The sequence below is a fragment of the Macaca fascicularis genome, chromosome 7 (genome assembly GCF_037993035.2).
Source record: "Macaca fascicularis isolate 582-1 chromosome 7, T2T-MFA8v1.1".
Taxonomy (NCBI): domain Eukaryota; kingdom Metazoa; phylum Chordata; class Mammalia; order Primates; family Cercopithecidae; genus Macaca; species Macaca fascicularis.
In genome coordinates, this window is record NC_088381.1 from 52,503,247 (window position 1) to 52,520,146 (window position 16,900).

At 52.4% G+C, this 16,900-nt stretch overlaps 1 protein-coding gene and 1 long non-coding RNA gene across 6 annotated transcripts in view; both read left to right on the forward strand.

The window, feature by feature from the left end:
* The first annotated feature begins 1,375 nt into the window (after positions 1-1,375).
* On the forward strand, positions 1,376-4,666 carry LOC102136524 (uncharacterized). 5 transcript variants are annotated; one of them, XR_010588176.1, is made up of 5 exons: positions 1,376-3,404; positions 3,624-3,688; positions 3,843-3,952; positions 4,312-4,379; positions 4,532-4,598. It is a non-coding gene; the product is annotated as an uncharacterized lncRNA (long non-coding RNA). The 5 variants fall into 5 exon arrangements; XR_010588178.1 differs by having other exon boundaries at positions 3,913-3,952; XR_012415203.1 differs by lacking the exon at positions 4,532-4,598 and adding an exon at positions 4,476-4,525 and having other exon boundaries at positions 3,913-3,952.
* The window catches only part of LOC135971851 (golgin subfamily A member 6C-like), a 35,081-nt gene continuing 22,839 nt past the window's right edge, over positions 4,659-16,900 (forward strand). The window contains exons 1-6 of the mRNA XM_073996398.1: positions 4,659-7,020; positions 7,818-7,985; positions 8,120-8,154; positions 9,413-10,561; positions 10,850-10,950; positions 16,541-16,661. The gene's annotated coding sequence lies outside the window, so the exon portion shown is untranslated. The remainder of the gene's footprint in view (positions 7,021-7,817; positions 7,986-8,119; positions 8,155-9,412; positions 10,562-10,849; positions 10,951-16,540; positions 16,662-16,900) is intronic.

Here is a 16,900-nt window from a genome sequence, read left to right on the forward strand (position 1 = left end):
GCCTCGGCCTGCCAAAATGCTATGATTACAGGTCTTACGTTCTTAAAATTGTTCTTTGACATGGTATAGGATAGTCTAGTAACTTAACATACTGTTGTTTTCAACAGGCTAGTGCTTATGATTTGTAAAAGAACTCTTCAGAAATGAGCTCAATTTTACCATGAATTGGGACACTTTCCGTTTCTTTCTATTCTATAGAGCAGTTTACTTGTCATGAACTCTGTCTTTCGAAAACCTGAAACCCTGCAACAATCAAACCAGCTGCACCTGGTGCATAGGATAGGCATGGAATTGAGGACAGAGCTCAAACTACGGTCAGTTCTCTGTATCCTCGGGTTCGGGATCCTTGCATTTTACCAACTGTGCATCAAAAATACTTGGAAAAAGGAAAACAATAAAAAACAAAAATTTATAAATACTTCATAACAGGTAATTACAAAGCATTTATGATTTATGTTGTATTAGGTGTTATAGTAATCTAGAGATGATTTAAAATCTACAGAAGGATGTGTATAGGTTATATGCAAATACTATGCCATATTATATCAGGGACTTGAGCATGGGTGAATTTTGGTATCTCTGGGGTCTTGGAACCAATATCCTGAGGTTACTAAGGGATGACTCTATTCAATTTCTTCTCTGGTTATTAGTCTATTCTCTAATGTATTTTTGTTGTTGTTTTGTCTTTTTGTTTTTGCCTCTTCAAGTCAATGTCAGAAACTTAGTTGTTCTAGACTACCCATTAACTCAAAGCTACCAGTAAGCTGACTACCACTGCAATCTAAGCAACCGATTTTTCCCCATCAGATTGGCAATAATTAAGCATCTATTCATGTTGAAGCTGTAAGGAGTTTTCCTGAGCATGTTAATTATGACAGCCCTTTTTGCTAGGCACCTAGACGATTCATCAAAATGAAATAAAATACCCATGCACTTGAAGAAGTTATCTGGTTATTTCCTTATCTGGGTGCAGGTTATGTGAGGTCTACAGTTGATGAAAACTTATTAAGCTTTTTATTTATAATAGCTACAATTTTCTGTATGTGCAGCATATTTCAATAGTTTTTAAAATGTCTTTTGCCACAGCCCGCAGCTGTGTATAATGCTATTTGCTTAACAGTGGAAAACATGGCAATGACCTGAATCTGAATCTCCCCGGCTCCCGGGATCCTGCCCCCTTAAGTTAAACAAATGAAATAACTCCCACTGTCAGTTAAACTGGCGGTGGGCGCTGGTTTTTTTCCAGGGAAGGATTCTGGGAGAGGAGGAGGAGACGCCAGCTTTTCGCCTGGGCACCTCCAGGCTGAGGTCCGCTCTCTACCTCACTGGACCAGCCCCCACCCTCCCAGAGTCCGTTAGTCCAAGTCACCTGATCGTGGAATCAGCTGACCCCACGCGACTGGAAAAAGAAATTTCCGGGCCCTGGCTTCCTGGCGGGATGATGAGGCACCAGGGGTGAAGCAAGGCATGGGCTGCTGGAGCGGGAATTCGGGGGCGTCAGTGGCTCCGGACAAGGGGCGGGGGGGTGGAGGAGGTTGTCTGCCCTGGCCTCTCGGCAAACACAGTGTGTGCGAGCCTGAGGGCTGCAGGTCTGGTAGAGAAAAGTCCACCGCCATCCCGCTCCCGACACGGGGGCGGGGGTGGGGGGCGGGTAAGACAGAGCAGGCCGGCCAGCTCAGAGTCCCCGTGCTTCCCTGGCGGGAGGAAGGGCCCCGGTCTCCCGGGGCAGGAAGTGGGGCTTGTTTGGAGCTCGGAGTCCTTTCAGGTCTTCCCCAGCCCCAAGAGGACCTCCCAAGGACACCGTCTTCCCCAGCCCTCCTGTGGGACTTGGACACTTGCTTAGAATCAGCCTCACTCTTCCACAGTGTTAGGAAGCCCGTCCACTCTCTCCAGATCCCGAAAGTAGTAGTTTGGGGTTGAGACTTACCTGTCCATCAATCTAATCCATCCATCCATCCAATCAATCCATCCATCCATCCATCCATCCATCCAATCCATCCATCCGTGCATTCTAAGCACTAGTCCATACCATGAAGTGTGCTAGGCACTGGGAGGACTTGAGCTGCCAAGGGAAGGAGAAATCGGAGGCTTGAATTGGCAGTCATAGTTAAGGCTCCAGGGGCGGAGACCTAACCGCGCGGTGTGTGTAGTGCTAAGGGGGCTCCCTGAGGATGCCATCAACCTTAAAGGCCGATGGCAGGAGCTGGCTGGCTGAAGTAGAGTTTGTGTACCAGGGGTTGGGAGGCAAGGGTGGGAGGCATGTGTCTTCAGACAGGGAACAGCATGTGCAGAGACCAGGTTAGAGAGAGCATGGCTTCCCAGGAATGAATACATTTCCCATAGCTGGGAGAGTATCATCTGGAGGTTAGGGAAAGATGAGGTTGCATAAGTAAAGATCAAATCTTCCTGGCTCTTGGATCTCCACAATCAAGATAACGAACATATCCACCCGCCCCAACAATTTCCTTGTGTGAGGGGCTACTTTAGGAAGTATGATCAAGAAGGGCCAGCCTGGCAGGGTGCAGTGGCTCAAGCCTGTAATCCCAGCACTTTCGGAGGCTGAGGTGTGTGGATGACCTGAGGTCAGGAGTTCAAAATCAGCATGGCCAATGTGGTGAAACCCTGTCTGTACTAAAAATACAAAAAAGCCGGGTGAGATGGTGCATGCCTGTAGTCCCAGCTACTCGGGAGGCTGAGGCAGAATTGCTTGAACCCGGGAGACGGATGTTACAGTAACTCAAGATTGTACCATTGCACTCCAGCCTGGGCGACAGAGCGAGACTCCGTCTCAAAAAAAAAAAAAAAAAAAAAAAAAAAAAAAAAAAAAAGAGGGGGGCTGGTCTGATGAGGGGTCACTTGAGCCGAGAGTGGAATGAAATAAAGGATAGCAAGCCACACAGAGAATGCAGCAGGCATGGCGGCGGGAGCAAGGCTGGTGTCCCCTTGCTGCAGGGAAGCCGGAGTGGCTGGAGTTGTGTGGGTATGGGGAAGAGGGGAGAGAGATCACCCATCTGTGTGAGGCCCAGGACTTTGTTTTATCCCCTGCTGTACCCCCAGCGCTTAGAGTGGGAGCTAGCACAGAGAAGGCGCTTGATTGATGTTTGCTGAGCAGACGAATGCCTGGAGTAGACCTCAGAGCAGGGTTTGGTGGCAGGGTGGGTCAGGGAGAGAGTTCACTCAACAGCCTGGTGATAGGGGAGAACAAGTGGCCAGAGGGTTTCCATCTATGATGGGGACCAGGGGTCCCTGCTGGGCAGTAGTGTGGGAGACACGGATCCTGGCCACACCTCAGCCTTCCCTCCAGCCTGATTACCTGCCTCCCTCCCTTGCAGAGGTTCCGGTTCTGTGGTGATCTGGACTGTCCCAAGTGGGTCCTGGCAGAGATCAGCACGCTGGCCAAGATGGTTGAGTGCACAGGGTCTGCTCTGGTGGAGGAGGGGCGCTGGGCTGGGGATTGTGGGTGTAGATGATGATGAGGTTTCTCTAAGGTTAGGGCCTCAGTGCTCTCAGCCTGTGTTACCATGCTTTGTGACCTTGATCAGCGGCTGGCCTGCTCTGAGCCAGTCCCCAGGAAGGAGGGGTGAGGTTCGCCAGCCTGGCTGATGTAAGGACTTCCCTTCCAGTCCTCTGTGAAGTTGCAGCTGCTCTGCAGCCAGGTACTAAAGAGCTGCTGGGACAGGGGAATGATGTGAGTACAAGACCCAGCACCCCATTGTCCCATGACCTTATGACCCCCCGTGCCCTGAAGCTCTGCACTAGGCCCGGGGAGATGGGTGACCCAGCCTGTCAACCTCTCTGGGCACCTCCCATACTTTTTTCCAGCCTGTCTGTTCTTATTGCAGGATCCAGGCTGAGGGTGAGGGGCTGGGGAATAGGGTACTGGCACCCTCTGAAGGTCTCCTTTCCCTATAGTATGAGAAGATCCTGAAGCTCACAGCTGATGTCAAGTTTGGTGAGTACCCTGCTGAGTCCATAGGCCCCAAGCTACCCTGGGACTTCAGCCTGGTGCCTGGCACAGAGGGGCCCTCTGTACCCACCCCTCCCTGCAGCATCCTTAACTTACCGTCCCTAGTGGAGGAGCATGAGGGAAAGAAAGACATTGACAGTCCCACCTTCCTGTCCTCTGCCAGCTCCTGGTGGAGCAGGAGCAGTGCCTGTGGCTTCAGGAGGCCTGGGAGCTTTGTGCTGAAGTTAATAGGACAACTGGGAGGTGGCTGGGGCCACAGTGACAACCCTTGTCCCACTCACGGGTGCATCAGAGTCAGGCGATATGAAGGACACAGTGGCAGTGCTGAGTTTCATCCTCTCCAGTGCGGCCAAGCACAGTGTCGATGGCGAATCCTTGGCCAGTGAACTGCAGCAGCTGGGGCTGCCCAAAGGTATGGGCTGTGGGTGGGCAGCTGGGCAGCCTGGGGGCCAAGGGCTGCTGCCAAGGTCCTGTGACCCTGAGATGTACTCTGCCTTGTCTGGGCCAGGAACCCAAGCCCAGCCCCCACCTGCTACCTCCAGAGCTACTCCATTCTATCCCCAGAGCACGCGGCCAGCCTGTGCCACTGTTATGAGGAGAAGCAAAGCCCCTTGCAGAAGCACTTGTGGATCTACAGCCTACGCAGCAAGTATGAGGCCAGCCAGGGTCCAGGCTCCTTCTAGAAGGCACACACAGCACACAAAGTGCATGAGTGTCCAGGGAGATGACTAACCATGGTCACATACCAAGCAGCTGCCGAGCTGGGACCTGGCCCTGGCTCTCCTGACTCTGCGGGCTGTGTGATGTGTACCTACAGGATCACACCTTGCCCTTTCCTCCTGGCTGACCCTTCCCTAGTCCCCTGTGCCCCATGTGTGAGCACCCAGCTTTCTCTTATTCCTCCCTCTCCGAAGCGTGGTCCCTGGGAGCATGAGTGGCAGAAGGGGCAGCAGAGACTGTGGACCCCTCAGCTGCACCTAAGACCTCTGTGTGGTCTAGCTATGTGTGCTGGGGGAGGCTTTTGGCCACCATTTCCCCCTCTGTAAATGAGACCGATACCTGTGGCATGGAGGGCGGGAGGCCGGTGTGAGTGCCAAACAGTGGGAGCAGTGCCCTGTGTGAACATGGATGTGGAAATGGGTGTTCCTTGACTTTATGCACCTTGGGAATGGGAGTGGGGCTCCCTGCGTGGGTTGATAAGGCATTACTTTCCCCCACTCCACCTCTTTTCCAGCCCCAAAGTCCAGTCCTTCGGGGTCCAAGAGGGAAGAAGCCCCTGGCTGTGTGACCTTGGGCTGGTGCCTGGCTCTCTCTGGCTCTGAGTTCCTGGGAACGTCAGCACCCAAGGCATGCCCTCAAGTTTAACACCTTGACAAGAAGGGTGGGGACACTGGGATCAGGCCTAACCCTCTGGCCCCAAACCCTGTGGCCCCAGCTGGAGGATGAGGAGATGCTGGGCTTGGATGGGGGAATCAGGGGGGTAAAGGGACCTGCTCGCCCCTCAGCTTGGCTCAAAGGCTCAAAGTGTCAAAGGTTAAGCCTGCCCCTCAGGAAGCAGCCCTGGCCCAGCCAGACACTCACCAGGACAAGGGAAACTCTGACGAGCAGGAGGCTCAGGATGAGGAGAGCCACGGCATAGCTGGAGATGAAGACGTCTAGTGGGCTGGAGGCTTTGGGGCCAGGAGTGCCTAGAGCAGAGCTAGAAGACTATGACCAGGTGGGGCCCTGCCTCCCAGACTTCTGAGAAGGCAGAATCTGGGCCCAGAAGGTGTTGTGGGACCAGAGATCTGGGGCTAGGAGCATCTTGGAGGGCTCCATGAGGAGGGGAGGCAGGCTTCAGATCAGGGCATGTGGAGTAGGCAGATGAACAGAGGGAGAGGGCCTGCAGAGGGAAGGAGGTACTGACTGAGGTCTGGGATGACGGGTGTGCAGACCCTGGTGCAAACAGTCCCAGGAAGCTTTTACTCCTGGGGGGAGGTGGAGAGGGAGCAGGCCTGTCGCATGGTGAGAGAGGAAGAAAGAGAGAGGAGGCATCAGGCTCTTTTAAACAACCAGCTCTCCTGTGAACTGATACAAAACTCACTCATTGAATCACTTGAACCTGGGAGATGGAGGGTGCAGTGAGCTGAGATCGCACCACTGCACTCCAGCCTGGGCTGTGAGTGAACTCTGTCTCAAAAAAAAAAAAAAAGAAAAAAAAGAAAAAAAAAAAAGAAAAAGAAAAAACAAAAGAAGAAAACTCACTCATTACCATGGGGAGGGCACTAAGCCATTCAAGAGGGGTCCCCCACCATGACCCAAACACCTCACACTATAGGCCCCACCTCCAGCATTGGGGATCACATTTCAACACGAGATGTGGATGGGACAAGTATCCAAACTATGTCAGAGGCCTCCCCCTCCCTCTCGTCAGAGTCTTCTGTCCTCAGTTCAGGTGCATGCTGGCCTTCATGCCTGGCTTCCTAGGAAATCATCTTGGCCCCAAGGGGTTGGGAAGGGCCACTAGGCTGAGGGCTGGAGCCCTACCTCTCCTAGTCCCAGCCTGTATCTCCATCACTGGCTAGCCCACTCTGCTTGCTGCGTTCTCTCCACACCTGTTCCCTGCAGCCCAGGGGTCAGTCTGGGTGCAGGCCTGGGTAGAGGTCCAGAAGCAGACTCTGCACCCCCGGAGCTCATACCTCCTGTGCACCACGGCAGCCAAAATGCACCAGCATGGCCAGGAGTGCTGGCTTGTCCCTGTAATCACAGTGTTTTGGGAGGCTGAGGTGGAAAGCTCTTGAGACCAGCCTGGGCAACATAGCGAGGCCCTGTCTCTACAGAAAATAAAACTAGGCATGGTGGCATGCGCCTGTGGTCCCAGCTACTCAGGAGGCTGAGGTGGGAAGATCACATGAACCCAGGAGGTCAAAGCTGCAGTGAGCTATGATTGCACCACCACACTCCAACCTGGGCAACATAGCAAGACCCTGTCTCTAAAACAAGAAACAAAGTGCACCAGCGTGTGGATACCAGCTTCTCCTGGTGTGTGGACCTGACCGTACTTGGCCCCTTTGGTGAGTAAGAGGCTGCCTGCTGTCTTCCAGAACATTCTCACCACTACACCTGTGTCCCTCCTGCATGCTCTGGCAGGCTTTGTGAGCAGGCCTGTCACCTACCTCTCTGGCTGCCCTAAGGCCCAGCTAAAACCATACCTGCCCCTGAGAACATTTTCCTGAAGAATCTTCCCCCTGCAGCAGGCCCCCTCATTTCAGAGCTTTTGGTGGGGTGAGTACAAGGATCGACTCTCTGCTACCAGCCTGGGAGGAATTGTCCCTAGGGTTGGGTCTCTGGATGGCATATGAGGGTCTAGACCAGGATCTAGATGCCTGTAACCTGAAGGGCTGGCCCTCAGTTGCCCCAGCTTCACAGAGCCCCTCATCCAGCCTGACCTTCCAGGACAGGACTGACCACTGCGTCCTTTGGTCTTGGTCCCTACTGGGAACTCTGGTTACCCTGGCTTATCTACTTTGACTCCAGAGGTAATGCTGACATCCCCCATGAGACACAGTGACAGATTGCTTACCTGGCTCAGAGTCACCATGGCCAGGCAGAGCTCAGGTCCTGGCCCTGTTCAACCTCTGCCTGCTGGGTTCAAGTGATTCTCTTGTCTCAGCCTTCCGAGTAGCTGGGAGTACAGGTGCATGCCACCATGCCCAGCTAATTTTTTGTAGTTTTAGTAGAGATGGGGTTTCACCATGTTACCCAGGATGGTCTTGATCTCCTGACCTCGTGATCTGCCCACCTCAGCCTTTCAAAGTGGAGAGATTACAGGCCTGAGCCACTGCGCCCAGCCTCCCTAACACCCTTGTAGCTCTGGTGCCCTGCAGGGTCTACTTTGGAGCACCTGGAGCCCAAGAAGCTGCCCCTCACCTTTGTGATCCCAGGGACCCCCTCCCTGATCATGATGAAGGCGGACCCAAACCCGCTGAGGTGCCTGAAGGAGCAGGGTCAGCCTCTGCCTCCCACGGCCTCTCTGATGGTGAGTATGTTATCCCAGCAGTGAGAGCTGGGAGCAGAATCAGGAGGATGGGGGGTTTTCTCTGTAGGTAGCTCTGGGCTCCAGGGTGGAGCTCTTTTAACCTGGTCCCTCCCCTTGACTCTCCTTGGCCCCAGGCAATGAAAGCAGCTTGCTGGAGGTCACCTGTCAGGTAGGGACAGAGAGGGATCTGGGTTCTTTCTCACCCAGCCGCAGCTCCCCCTCCACCTGGCCCCTTCCCCCAGGTGATAGAGAACCTGGCATGCTGTGCCCCATAGAAGAGTCCCCTTTCCTTCTGGTGAGGGATGGAAACCAGCTTGGGGTGGGAGGGATGAGGGTTCTGGGGGCTCTCCCAGCCCGCCTCACATTTGAAGGATGGCATCTGGGTGGCAGCATGGTTTAGGCTCGACAAGGTGGCCCCTAGGTTTATTGTCTGGCCTTGGGCAGGATGCTGCCATGCCACCTTCTCTTCTGCACATCCTGACCTGGCACCCTACTTAGTTAAATGTCCTCAGGCCTCCTGCACCTTGGGCATTGCCCCCACTCCCTGCCCAGACACAGCTGTCCTTTTCCTGGGCTAATCTTCAGAGATTCTTGTCCAGCCCACAGCTTTGCTGGACATCGCAGGCTGGGCCAGGCCCCCTGCCCAGCACTAACATCTCTCTGTGAGTCTCAACCAGACTGAGCTGCAGCTTCAGGGTCAGGGTAGGTGCTGACTTAATTGACGTGACCCAGGACAAGGGGGTTTATTGATGGTGTCACATCTGCTTAAGCTCTTGGCCTCTATGGTTTCTTTGGGGGCAAGATACTCCTCTGTCCCATGCTTAGGCACCCACATGTGGCCACAAGTGCCTTTCCTACCACCATCCCTACTGCAGGCCACTGTCCAGGCACCTGTGGCTCCAGGCAGAAGGCTGAGTGCAGAGCCAGGCTTGGGTGGACATTCTGCAGGGGCTGCAGGAGCTGACAGCCCTGGCCACCCAGCCCATGGCCATCCATTCCCCTTCACCGTGGCTGGTCCCTCATCCACCGTCCTTCCAGGGGCTAGGCCTGGGCCCAAACTGACTTTTGCCTGCCCTGGTCCCCCTTGTGCCTGCCAGGGTCTTGACTAGGCATGATGTTCTTGTCCATTTCCTTGATTATCCTCAATCAGAGGTTTATAGAGCCATGTGGGGACATCACATCTCCTGTCTACCAGGCCCTCACCAGACAGAGGACTGCCTTGGCCCGGGCCTGGGATAGTCAGGGGTCACACTCGCCTGTTGGGACCTAGCTTCAGCGGCTTCAATCTGGGCAATGGCCTGATGGGCGGCTGCCCCTTCTCTGCTTGGGGAGGCAGGAGAGGAAGGTCAGGCAGGAGATCTGCGTCCTGCCCACCTGAGGCTGGTTGGAAGCAGGCGCCCACCTGTGCCTGTCTCACCTTGCTGCAGGTGCATTGGAGAATGAATCCCTCTCCTGATCTCCTGCAGGTGCAGATTCCAGGTTTACAGTAGGTGTTGGAGTGGGCTCCAGAGCTGTCCTGGCCCTAGGAAACCCTGGGCTCCATGAGTCCATGGCCTAGCCAGATTGTTTCCCACACTGTCACCTCCCCACACTTTCACCTCCCCAAACATGGGGCTGCATGCTGTGTGCCCTGGGTGGGACATTGGAAGGAGTTCCACCTTCCAGGTTTGGATCACAGTAAAGCCTCTGCCATGGGGATGTGCTCGCTGAGACAGATGGGGTTGAATCAGCCCTGTCACGTTGGCCTTGGGCAAGTCACCTGCACCTTGCTTCCCTTTCCCCAGCTGCTGGACAGGGATAATAGCACCTATTTCACCCATACTCAGGTGCTCACTTGTTAGCAGGAACTGAGTCCCGGAGGAGGTGCAGGGGGAGCCATCGAGGCAGCACTGCAGCTGGACCTGGTCTGAGTCCCAGCTCCTGGCTGTGAGATGTGTCTCTCCCTCTGTTTATTCATCTGAAGGACAGGGCTGTGCTGTTCTGGGGTCACTGTGACAATGCAGCTGACCTTTGTGAGTTGGTGGTGGCCTCCTGAGATGGTTTGAGGTGAGCTGGAGGTGTGTCTTGAATACTCCCTCACCCCCTTGAGGAAGACCCACTTCGGGAAGACTCATGTGTCTGTATGAAGGAAACCAGGTTCCCTGCCCTTGAGTTGTCCTCTATCCCTTCCCAGCCCCCTCTAGTGTCATGCAGGCTCTGGTGGTGGCCATCCAGCTTGGTGGCCATCTGGCTGGTCCACACTTCCAGGTGGACCCTCTCTCCTTACATGGTGCATGTCCCATTGTGCCACCTCCAGACAGACCACGCTAGCCCCAGGGCCTCCCTTAACTGGTACCCAGCCCCCACCACTAGGTATGTGCCCCCTCCCTAAAGCCCGCTCTGTTCACCAGCTGTGTTTGAACTCTGTCTCTGTGCAAGGCCTCATGCAAAGCCTGAAACAGCCTGGCTTGTAGAGGGCCAGGAGACCAAAGCTTGAAGACAGAGTGATGGTCTCCCAGAGTCCACTTAGCCTCAGCCCCAGAGCTGCGTCCGTGCTGGTCCTGGCTCCAGTGATCCAGTTCTCTCCTGTGACGTCTGTAAGAGCTCCTGTGGTGATGGAGGTGGCTGGAGAGAACAGGCTGCCATAACCCTCCCTCCCTGAGAAGGCCCAATGGGGAACGTTTTAGGCATCAGGGCATCCCGGGGAGCATCTTCCAGGGACCCCTCCTACACCCTGCCCCGCCCTGGCTCTCTAGTCAGAAATTGCAGTTGCTTGGACAGCGGGGCTGACCCAGGACAAGTGCATCTATTAGGCTGGTCTTCGGAGTGCTGGGGTGGGGGCAGAGGCACTTCAGGGACAGGAAGGAGAGGCCTGTGTGTTCCAGAAGTACAGAGGAACCTGGTGCTGGCTGCAGTCAACCCCGATGTGATGACCTTTCTACCCGCCCTCTTTGATGTCTTGGTGCTGGCTGCTGTCTTTGGCCAGGTAAGTTCATGGTCTGGGCTTCTGGGGTCCCCTCACTGGGCCTGCCCACTGCCTACAGGCAGGGGAGCCTACGGGGCAGGACTGTCCTTGGCTTCCCCTTCCAGACCGTGGGTTCAAAGACCATTCCTGGGTTCCACCACCACCAAGCCTCAACGGTGTCCTGATGGGCACAGGAGCTGCTGGGGCTTTCTAGGTTAAGACTCTTGCCTATCCCGGTGTTACCCCCGTGCAGTAGGGGGGCTGGAGGGGTCAGCCTCAGTCTCTGCCCTGGGAGCCTGCCTTACCTTGCCCGGGCATCCCCAAACCTCCACTGGAAGACCTCCCCCCCACACCCAGTGGCTCTGATCCACTGTAGAGCAGCCAGGGCCCCCGTTGCTCACACCCTCTGGCCTGAGGCTGACTGGCATTGTGGCTGGGTTTGGGGATCAGGGTTGGGGGTGGGCCTTGCCTTCAGCAGCCCCCATTCCCACTCTGACCCCTTTTCAATCTTCCTCCTCTTGTGGGCTCTATCCTTGGACCCTCCCAGCTCCTCACACCGGATGACTTTCTAAATATCCAGAAATCACTTTTTACAATACCAGGTTCGGGGCTAGGAGTGCCTAGAGCAGACCAAGAAGGCTATGGCCAGGCAGGGCTCTGCCTCCCAGACTTCTGAGAAGGCTGAATCTGGGCCCAGAAGTTGCTGTGGGACCAGAGAGCTGGGGCTAGAAGCATCTGGGTGGGCTCCGTGAGGAGGGGAGGCAGGTTTCAGATCAGGGCATGCAGAGGCAGTGAGCCCAAGGGAGGAGGCAGGTGGACAGATGGAGGGGGCCTGCAGAGGGAAGGAGGTACTGACTGAGGTCTGGGATGACCATCTCTACCAAGAGGCCCTCTGCCTCTTCCAGGATGTGCAGACCCTGGCGCACACAGTCCCACATGAGAGCCTGGGCTGGCACCGCCCTGAAGAAGGTGGCACCCACTCTTGTGGTCAGTGGATCCAGCCTGGTGGGAGGATCATCCCACTTCAGGGGGCTGGGCAGCCTGAGGGGTCTAAGGGAGGTCACCTCTTCCAGCCTCCTGCCCTCAACCCCAGAACGCAGGTCAGAGCCCTGGGCCACCCAGGCCACCCTGGACCCACCAGAATTCCTCCACCACCTCTTGGTCAAAGTTTTGTAGAGGTCTGAGGACAAGGGTCAGCTGGGGGATCAGGAGAGGATGAAGAGGGTCACAGCACTAACAAAGTCTTGTCCAGTCATCCCTCATCTTCCCGAGGCCTCTTCCCCGACCCCCCTACTTCATTCCGCCACTTCACCCATCTCGTCAGCTGCCCCTGAAGTGCCCAGAGGTCAGGGCTGGTTTTGACCTCCAAGGCCTTGGTGTAGGGCTGGCCCAGGATCTGCAGCCAAACTTCATACAGCACCAGCTCCGCCTTCTCCCCTAGAGAGATGGGGGTGGATGTGGCATCAGCCTGCTCTCCCTCTCCTGGAAGCCCTGGGGTGGGACACGCACCCAAGCTCTAATGCTCCATCCAGGGGTCAGCTGCTGCTGGTCTAAAAACGAGATTTCTTGCTACCTGTTTTTGTGTGACCCATGAGCTAAGAATGACTTTTACATGTTTAAATGGTTGAAAACATGGAAAGTAGAATCTTATCTTGTGACACATGAGAAGTACATGACATGCAAACTTCCACGTCCATAAAGAAAGGTTTCGGGGAACATGGCCATGCTCATTTGTTGACATGTTGTCTAGGGCTGCTTTCTTGCTGCAGGGGAGGGTTTGAGTATGTGATGACGGAGACACAGTGGCCTGCGGAGCCTTAAAGAGTTTCCATCTGGCCCTTTACAGAAAACGCTTGCTACCCCCTGCACTGATCCATCTAATGGAATACGCTGCTCACTCCGAGAGGTGATCCTAGTAGGAAATGATGCTGATAATCTAACAGATGCTGCTTTTATGTTTTATTTTGTCGCTGCTCTGGTGGGAGACATGTAAGAAAATTCACCCCCTGGGAGGAGGTCATGGTGGGGCTTGTGGCCATCAATGGTGAAGCCTCTTTAAGAGGATGCGTGGGGAGCTCTACCGTCTGCTGAGAGGGTTGTGATGGGCCCTCTGTGTTGAGGAATGAAGAGGGAACATGGTCTGTCTGCTGGGAACTGGCTTTCTGGGGAGCAGAAGAGATGGTAGTTTGGGCCTGTGGAGGCAGAGGCCCAAACCAATCTGGTCTCTGGGGCGGCCAGCAGGGAGAGTAGCTGTGTAGGAGTGGGTGCGAGGGCAGAGCCCGAAGGAGGGCACCCTGACCACACTCCCAGGAGGCTGCGGTGGTGGGGGTGGGGCAGCACTGTAGGAGGACCAGCACCTTCTGTGACTGAGGGGTCCTCTGGGCTGTGCATACCTGGAGGGGACTGATTTCACCCAGCGCTCTCCCAACCTGGGCGTGGAACAGCTCTCCCGGTTAGGATGGCATGAGCTTGCAGAAGTCATCCTATCAGGAGGCCTCAAGAGGAGATATGTGTTTCTTGCAGCCCCTGCACTGGGGCAGAACTGAGGGGTTTTGCCTCTGACTTCGTGGGACAGATCTTGTCATGCATGTGAGAACTCAGTGAGGTCCTGGGCAATCAGGGAGGTGACGGGACCCTCTCATCCCTCTGATCTTGACTGCTTCTCGCCTATGTCCAGCTCCTTGCTGAAACTCTATGCCCCATTCCTCTCTGTGGCCCCAACACATGAGCGAGTATTGTCTGAAGAAAATTCTGCCCATTCTCTAGAAGGGGAACACCGAGGTTTAGAGAGGGGAAGAGCCTGATGGCCCAGAGACACACAGGGATCACAGCCCTACTAAAAACACAGAAATTAGCCGGTGTAGTGGCACAGGCCTGTAATTCCAGCTACTAGGGGGGCTGAGGCACAGTAATTACTTGAACCCAGGAGGCAGAGTTTGCATGAGCCATGATCTCACCACTGCACTCCAGCCTGTGCAACAGAGCGTGACCCTGTCTCAAAAAAAAAGTTAAAACCCATTTGTCCAGTATAAACTTTTTCAAAATATATACTCAAACATAGAAAAGTCTAGAAATGTCACCAATGGTAATTTCAGGAAAGAATTCTAAGGTGACTTGTTTTGGTTATCTGCATTTTTTTTTTCTTTTATTTTTTGGACATAGGGTCTTGCTCTGTCACCCAGGCTGGAGTGCAGTGACCCGATCAGGGATCACTGCAGCCTTGACCTCACAGGCTTAAGCCATCCTCCCACCTCAGTCTCCTGAGTAGCTGGGATTACAGGCACATGCCACCACACCTGGCTAATTTTTGGATTCTTGTATTTTTTGCAGAGATGGAGTTTTGCCATGTTGCTCAAGCTGGTCTTAAGTGATTCACCCACGTCGGCCTCCCAGAGTGCTGGGATTACAAGTGTGAACCGTGTGTGCCAGGCCTATTTTCTATAATGACCATGACCATGGATTTCATGTGCCAATATTTTTCTAACTATAATATTTACAAAGCATACTATGAAAATATTCAGAGAAAAAGAAGAATACAAAATTGTAAAAATCATATATAACTAGTTTGGTTTTTTTTTTTTTTAAAAGGAAGGAAGAAACAAAGTAGATTGTCCAGGAAGATAGTTACTTCCACTTTGTATTTCTCTGGTGAACTCATTAGGAACTCTAAAAAGTTCCAGGAGTAGAATCACGGGGTCAGAGTATCCCGGCTTTAACTTCTGGTTCAGAGAATCCTAACAACTTACATTGTCACCAGCAAGTTCTTTGACTACCTGAGCAAATCTCACCTTAAATCAATTCTCACCTGACATTAGCTGCTCAGCTTTCCGCTGACACATTGATTCCAGGAGACTCCTTGAGTTCTGTGTGTTCAGCTGGCCTCCTGTGGCCCCATTATTATTTTGTGCCAGGTAAAGGTCAGTCACCTGCACACAGATCTCATCAACGATATGCTGCAGCTGGAATCAAACAAAGGCAAGCTGTTAGTGAACACATAAAACATTTCTCCATTATACAGCAACTCAAAAAAGGTTTTGATTTCTTTTGCTAGCAATTTTAGAAAATTAATCATGCAAACCACTGTATCATTCTCTTGGAGAATAATCAAGCCAAGATTTTCAACCGTCTCAGTGGTCCATTGAAAAATTTTCATATCTATTTAAAATCAAAACCAGAGAGAATTCAGGTTAATGTACTTGTTGTTGTTGTTGTTGTTGTTGTTGTTTGAGACAGAGTCTCGCTGTGTCACCAGGCTGAAGTGCATTGGCTTGATCTCAGCTCACCGCAACCTCTGAATCCTTGGTTCAAGCGATTCTCCTGCTTCAGCTTCCTGAGTAGCTGGAATTACAGGCACACGCCACCACCCCCAGCGAATAATTTGTATTTTTAGTAGAGACGGGGTTTCACCGTGCTTGCCAGGATGGTCTTGATCTCCTGACCTTGTGATCTGCCCGCCTCAGCCTCCCAAAGTGCTGGGATTACAGTTGTGAGCCACAGAGCCTGGCCTAATGTACTGTTTATTTAAAATTCTAAGGATCTTTAAATAATTTTCCATGGATCATATTTTTATTACATTTTAAAATCATTTACACTTTGTTTCACACATATTCTCCCTCATTTGATCCTCACAACTGCCCTGGGAAGCAGGTTGGAGACAGAGTAGGGGCCTGTTAGGAGACAGATTTACACAATGCATAAGAAAGCTCACTGTGAGCCAAGTGACAAAGGGAGCCTTGGAGAATCATGAATGCAGTATCTATGTCTATATTCCCAGCCCAACTACAAAGCCTGAAATTCATTAGGTTTTTAAGAGATAGCTGCTAAATTATTGCCTAGGGGTGCTCAGTTGAAGAAGCACAATTGGGACTAACAGTCAAGCTTCCTGACTCCTAGCCCAATACTTTTACAAACACGCCACCTATTTTTCTATATCCAATAGAAAGTATAGTGCTTAAGTTGTACATAATGTTAATTCACTTTCAATACAGGTCAATCATGATTAACTGTCAGTAGCTTTTTTGACAAACTTAGTAAACTAGAAAGTTGAACCTTTCAGTGTTCCCATTCTCATGTCACATGCTCTTTCTGTTTTGAAATAAAAATCCTTCCACATGAAACTTTATCCATCAAAATGACAGAGAAGTGAAAATAGATACAAGAAGAAAGCAAAACATTAATTTCAACATCAATTTGTCTATTTTGCTTTAAAAGTATAACCACCAAGACATTTTTAGGAAGATACATTCTTTTTGAAGTGTTAGGAACCATAATAACTATTCTTAACTTTAAGTCCTAAATGACCAGTATGTGTATTAGTAGATAACTGGACACAGTGTAAAGTCAGAAGGGTGACTGAGTGTGGCAGAAAGGGCAGTATGTCCAGCAACTGCAGATGGATAAATGACAATGAGTCCAGATAATGGATTCCTATACAACCATTCAAATAATGCTCATGAGTACTTGATAACATAGGGACAAGCTTAAGATACAGTGTTTTAGAAAAAAAGGAAAGGTGAAAAAAATAGATGGAAAGCATGACTTCAATCTTGCATACAGATGATTCCACTTTATCCTTTTTGTTTGTTTGTTTCTCTGTTTGCTTTTGAGACAGGGTCTCACTCTGTCGACCAGGCTGGAGTACAGTGGCATCATGATCTCAGCTCACTGCGGCCTCTATTTCCTGGGCTCAAGCTATGCTTCCACCCTGGCCTCCTAAGTACCTGGGACTACAGGTATGTGCCACCATGCCCAGCTAACTTTTTGTATTATTAGTAGAGATGGGGTTTTGCCCTGTTGCCCCGTCTGGTCTCAAACTCCTGAGCTCAAGTGATCTGCCTGCTTCAGCCTCCTAAAGTGTTGGGATTATAGGTGTGAGCCACCACCTCTACTTTATACTTTCTAGTAGAAGTAGACTGTATTACTGATGCCCCACCCGCACCCTCTTTTTGGATATGTGGCCCCTCCTCAAGTC